Source organism: Parasteatoda tepidariorum, chromosome 2 (genome assembly GCF_043381705.1).
Source record: "Parasteatoda tepidariorum isolate YZ-2023 chromosome 2, CAS_Ptep_4.0, whole genome shotgun sequence".
Taxonomy (NCBI): Eukaryota; Metazoa; Arthropoda; class Arachnida; order Araneae; family Theridiidae; genus Parasteatoda; species Parasteatoda tepidariorum.
Window position 1 is genome coordinate 45,566,603 of NC_092205.1, and position 6,925 is coordinate 45,573,527.

A 6,925-nucleotide genomic window follows, 5' to 3' on the forward strand; every position below is an offset into this window, starting at 1 on the left:
AAGATGACATCATTGCTAATTAAATAAAACAGTGATGATAGTAACTGATGCAGGAAATGTAGTAAATGAGTGAAATACAATTTCTCATTCTGCTGCTCTGTGGAAACTTAATTAGATTATATGGGAGAATTTGATTACGGTGACATTACTGTGTCAATATATGGCAAAGTCGCATTAAAATTTTTTTAAGCAGCAAATGTTAAAGGGAAAATTCCTAGTTAACAACATGCAAATATCAGTAATTTTTATATTTTTTGTACTGGAATTGATTTTTTCTTTAATAAAGAGGAGTTTTCGGATTAACCGTGTTTTTCGATTGTCCGTGCCACCTGTCCCGGTGATTAACCCGGATAATCGGGAGTGCACTGTATATCGTAAACCCCTTCAAGATATTCTAATTCGTTAATTCCTATATTTCAGCTTTGCCTGTAATTTTATATTACACACAGTTTTATGGTAGCAATTTCAAAAAAAAATATTTGAGTCGTATTGTCTTTTCATTGCTCCAATAATGTTTTGCAATTAATGCTATTCAACAAAAAATAAAATATCTAAAGAGTTATAGTTAAGTATTTTTAAGAATATAACACTAGTTTTTGCAGTTTAAAAAAGTTTTTATTAATCATATGGAGTTAAATTGAGATGGAATCGGCGAAAAAGTTATTAAAATAAGGTGTGACAAAATGTTTATTTAAAAGTTAAGTTAAAATTAAGATCAGCGAATTAGATAAAATTTAACATTAACCTTGTTTACATTTTTTTCGCTTAATTCAATCATTTAATATGAAAATCCATTAATTGCGTTTACATTCGAATTCAATGCCTTAAAACTATATTAAACACTTTGAAAATTTCTAGCAAGTGGAAAAACTTATTATTAATAAATATGATGGTTTACGAATACTTATTTATAAAACCTTTTGCCTATTGTTTTGGCAGATTATTTGATTTTAAATTCCGTTCGCTGTAAAAGCTAAAAAATTTGGTTAAAGCGATAGAATTTGTTTAAAATTATAAACTTTGAATTTTTTAAAACATTTTATTTACATTTTATAATTTTTTATTTTTTTTTTAAATAAAATGTCAATTTTTAATTCTGGTTTTTGTTTTTAAATTTAAAGACAAATAAATTGTTAAGTAATGTATGCCATGTTCTTAGTATTTGCAAAGGTATTAAAATATATTTAAAAGTTAAGGATAAGACCTTTACTTTAATTTATTATAAATCGAATATTTTGCATAAGTTTTTTTCATAATGCACTCTCATGTTAAGTGTATAGAGTATTACCTCTGACTAAAAGCGGATTTAACAATTTTCAGCTATTAAAAACTTTAAATAACCTTAGAAATAAAGGGTTAACTCTGAGCTAAATGTGAGAAAAGCTAAGTAATGAGATAAGAGTTAAAAAAAAGTGTTACATATTATAATTTAAGTAATATAATAAAAAAATTTCTTCAGTGTCGGAAGCACAGAATGGAAGATGCCCAATATATATTGGACTCACAAAACACGTCCTTAAACTTAAAGAACACGATCATTTAATTTTTTATCTACTTAAATACCAAAACTTTTTATTAGCCATTAGCCTACATTTCTGTAATTATCATAATTACAGAAATTTCTTTTAATTTTCATAGTTTGAGATTTCTGGGGCTCTCTCTATATCCCACCACATCATTTCCTTATATTCTTTCTTTTATTTGATCATTTTGTTAAAACTTTTCCCACCCCCTGCCCAATTGTTTATTAGACTTGTTTGTTAGACTACTGAATATTTTTAACATAGTTCTTTTTAAGATTATGAACGTCAATGGAATAACGTTGCTTTTAACATCATAGAATAACACATTTTAACTATTATTATCAAAGAAATTCAAGGAAAAGTTTTAATATTAGTATTGTTGTTGTTTTAATATTAGTATTTATTGAATAACACTGTAATAACTTCAGATCAATATGATTTTCTCTGTTATTTGTAATTGCTACGGGAAAACTATGTTCCGTTTGCACATTTTAAAAGAAATTGAGAAGAAAATGTTTGGGTATAACGGCTTTTGTATAGCGAGAAATATTTTGGGAATAACTATTGTGTTGTATTGATGAAAAATATTAACTACATTTGCTTCGGACGCAGTAATTTAAATCAAATTTTAATTAATTGTTGGGAGCATAAAATAAATTCACGTAGTTGAGTCTTACTCATATAGATATAGTCATATACATATTAAGCATATACATATATTTTTCTTGTACTAAAACAATTATCAATTTTTTTTATATTTCAATTGTTACGATTGTTCAATTAAATAGGAAAAAGTATTTTCTCATCGAGACTAAGTTTTATTTTAAAAAAATTATTTTTTTTATTGGTTAAGAAAATATATTGGAATTATGCTATCGTTTTTAACAAATAATAAAAATTCATTGTATTAAAATTCCTTCATTGGTCTTAATTTTAATTATTTCATGGTTTGATTGTCAATCTTATAGAGATATTCAAAAATAAATACAATCCGAAATGCTGATGAAAAATTTGAAAATAGGCTCTTAGTACATTGGTTAGAACCATCATGTTTGTTTAAAAAACATTGAACAACGCCGTTTGCTCTTGAAATTGACATGAAAATAGATGCATACACATTTTTTATCTTATAAAATGGAGAAGTTATATCATATTAATAATTCCTGAACTTCAAAAAAAAAAAAATAATAATAATAAAATGGGTGAGATTCGTGACGCGGAGCTTAAGTGATTCAGGGTGCACATTTGCAGAACTCACCTAATGGTGTGCTTTTAGAGTAAAGATAATAGAATTCCTCTGTTCGCCTTCCAATGAGGTGAGCCGGATTCGAATTCCAGCAATGGCTGGTGGTTACGAATTCGTATCCGGCTTGTACCGACCACAGTGCTGACGTGAAATATCCTGTGTGGTGGATGGATCCTGATTTAGAGTCCCTTTGCCGTCTGGCTAGCAGTGGGAGGTTCTCGTGGTCTTCCTCTTCCTGTAACGCTAATGCGGGTTAGTTCCATCAAAAATTCCTCCACGTAGGCAAATTTCACCCAATGCTTGATACAGTAGTTCCCTTGTCTTGTGGATTGGGTTCAAAATTACAAGGCTACGGAGTTGAATATTAGCAGTCGTAAACCCAAAAAATTGGGCTGTTCAACGACGATTATAAAATATAAAAAATAGAATTCTTCTTTGTACAATAAAATCCCTGATGCACTGGAGTTTAATTTAGTTAAAAAGTCGGCCTTCCATACGTAATCATGAAAAAGAACATTCTGGTACACTTCATCGCAGAAAACCAGAATATTTTGCTGCAAAAAAATCATTACAAAAGTTCGTACTTGTTTGAAAATTGCACTTCCTTAGTACTACGTAAAGGGAAAAGGTCACATCAAAGTTTTCTTCTTCGTTACTTTCTAACATTTCTTCCTTGTCACATTAAATTTTCTTCTCTGAAAGCTTTTTTGAATTTTAAACAAAAATTATTTTTATTTATGAAGGATTTTAAATTCTAGATTATTTCTTTGAAGGATATTAAGTATATTTTATTGTATAATTAGAGCTTCCCGAGGCTTGTGCGAGTGGCAGCGAAAATTGTAAGAAGCATTTCTTTCGTTTTTTATCTAATAATATTTAAAAAAAAAGAAAAAAGAAAGTCCTTGTAGAGAAAAGAGCAACAAAATAAATATATCAATAATATTTTTTTATCTTAAAACCTTTTTTGCATTTTAAATTATTTTTTTTATCAAAAATTAAAAAAAGTATTTTAAAGAATTTACGAAAATATAGGTATAGTTCTCGCTATACGGCATTAATTATTAATTCGCATATAAACGTAATGTGTATACCTATTTTCCGTTCTTTCTTATTTTAATTTTTAAAAAAAACGTAAAATTTGCAATAATTTGCATTTTGACAAAATAGTTACATCTCGTAAAAATGAGTGTGTTTTGCATTACTTATTCTTATTCACAAAAAATTAAAACTTCCAATCATGTTTCAGACGTTGATTCTTTGAGGCTTTCAAGAATAGTTAAGACGAAAAACGCAGAAGAAATATTAAATTTACTTTTTAAAAACTTGGTGTTCTTTAAACATCACCCTTAACATAAATATTTTGTATATCATTTGTCGAAAAAATAAGCATTCCAAAACTATACATTAAAAAACGTAGATTAATATTTAAATTAAAAAATAATATCTAAATCTGATGAACAATTATCGAATAATTCAATTTATACTTTCTTTTTCTAGTTAAAATATTTTTTTCAAAGATTAAAAAAATTTTAAAAACATTATTGTTACTTAAGAAATGTAGTAAAATTTCAGTGATTAATAGCATCCCCTATCCTCAAATATAGAACAATAAAACACACTCACCAAACCATGACATTACCATCCAGCGGCATTTTTCAGGGCTCCATCTTTTTAAATCCACGGCAAGAGTACCACGTAATTTTAATCTTGATCAAATGACGTGGACAGTGCCTGAGCTGGTATCCCACTCTCATAACTTTCACTCTTCAACCAACGAAAGGCTGCGTCTACATCTAAGAAGTAAGCGACATAATAAAACAGGTTCAGTAGGTGAGAAATTTCGACGAAATATTTTGAATAAAACATTTGGAAATAAATGGAAAATACAAAGTATATTTTTTTCATATTTCATAACTTTTGAGTTAAACGAATTTCTTTGAAGCATTTTGAGGTAAGACCGTTTTTTCATAAAATATCGGCTAATAAGGAAATTAAAAAAAAAGGGATAAATTTAAATTATTTCATTAAAAATTCCCTAGATAGCAGCACCATATGTTAAAAGCTAAATGAAGTATAAAATATATGAGATAATAACAGGAGTGAATATGAAAACTATTTCAGAGGAGCCTTTTATTTTGTGTACTAGGGGAAAAAAACATTTAAAAAATGACTTCGGAAAAGTGGTTATTTAAATTTTTAAACTGAAGTATTTTTATTTGTATTTGAAATAAACTGTTTTCAGATTTTTTTCTTCTTCTTTTTTTAAAAAAATTTTTTTTTAATAATGAAAATGAAATTTTAATAATAAAATGAAATTTTAATAATAAAATGAAATTTTAATAAATGAAATTTTAATTATAAAATGAAACTCTAGTACTCTTTTTCAATCTCATAAAAAATTTGTGCATTAAATATATAAAATTTTTTATATATAAATGGGAGAAAGTAACACAATTAAATATTCGTCCCCCCCCCCCGAAAAAAAATCGTTTAACTGTGNCCCCCCCCGAAAAAAAAATCTTTTAACTGTGGATATGATTAAGAACACAAAATCCGTAGGCTATACCTAACTAGTTGAATACCCGTTCCTGGCACGAGGTGAAATAATCAATAAACCAGTACTAAAAGAAATAATGTACAAAACTGAAAATTATGCCGCGACAAAATCAATAATTCCTCTTTTTTTACTTATCATTCTTTGTTGCCCTTCATGTGGCTTTACGTTATTAGACTTTTAGGAAAATACTTTTCTAGAAATTCATCTCATCAAAATAAATATTAACTGTATTCAGTATCATTTAGCATAATGCTGTTGCTAGAGGCCAACTCATAGTAGACAAAGTGTATCACAATCAATCAAATTTCCGGTTCTAATCTTTATAGAGGAGCCATAAGATTATATTCCCCACGTATTTATATTACAGCTGTACTATACTTATGCAGTTTTAATACGTACGAACTATACCAATGTAATACTTTGTATTTGAGGGGAAAAAATAAAAAATTCATCTTGTTAAACGAATGTTTAACATTAGGACAAATTATATGAACAACCACCAGGCTTAACCAATAGATAATTAACTGTAAATGAATGTGTGAAAGAGAAGATGCACCAATGCAACCACACCAGCGAAAGATAAGGCTGATGTGAGGGAAAGAAAGCAGCCCTTAAGAAAATACCTATTACACCCAGGCCGAGGAGAAATACTGAATAGACTGTGTTAGAATACTTTTTGATTTTAAATCTAATTTCATCAAAATCATATAAATTCACCAAAATTTTTTAATTTATGTATGATGTTATGCTTTAGTGATTTAATGCTGTGGAGCATTCATTTTTTTAAATATTTAATATCAATTGGTGCTTAAAAAAAATCGTACCATGTGCTATATTAGGGCATATTATTCTAAAATTATGAATAAACGGAATGTAAGTAATTAATTTAATATTTTGTCTCATTATTTCAACGTTTTTTTGTTCAACCTTATTTAACTTTTCAAATTATTCTTTTACCTTAGAGGATCACGAATTTTAACTTCCGCTATATTTTTTTCCTTTGTGTGATATACTAGCTGGTGTTTTATTCACGCGGTAAATTATTTTATTTTTGGCATGTAATATATTTTGTTGTTTAAAATGTAATTTTGATTAATTTCAATGAAGGCTAATTTTACGACCATGCATACTTTGATCTAAGAAATTAATGTTTTGCATGAGTTAATTAATTTGTTAATCTAAATTGTTTTATCGCATCTATTAAAATATTTAACGTTTACTACCAGAACGGGGAGGTCAATATTTTGATCACACTAAAATACCACACCTACTACATCCAATTTCTACAAACGAGATAAAAGGTAGCCAAATTTAATATTTCAATGAATATTAATTTATTTCTGAAATTTCTAAAGCAAAATAATCAATGAATTTTGTTTAAAAAATAAACTATTTGTCTATTACGAACATGGATACTTTTCACCGGACAAAGCTTTGGATTTAATCAATTATGTAACTAAGCTGATATGCTACAAACAGTATCTGAATTTATCATTTATATTTCAACCCAGTGCTCTAAAAACATTACTAGAGTTCCTTAACAACGTTCTCATTTTAGAGTTCTGAAATCAAAACAAATCGAGCAAGCCAAGGACTGAC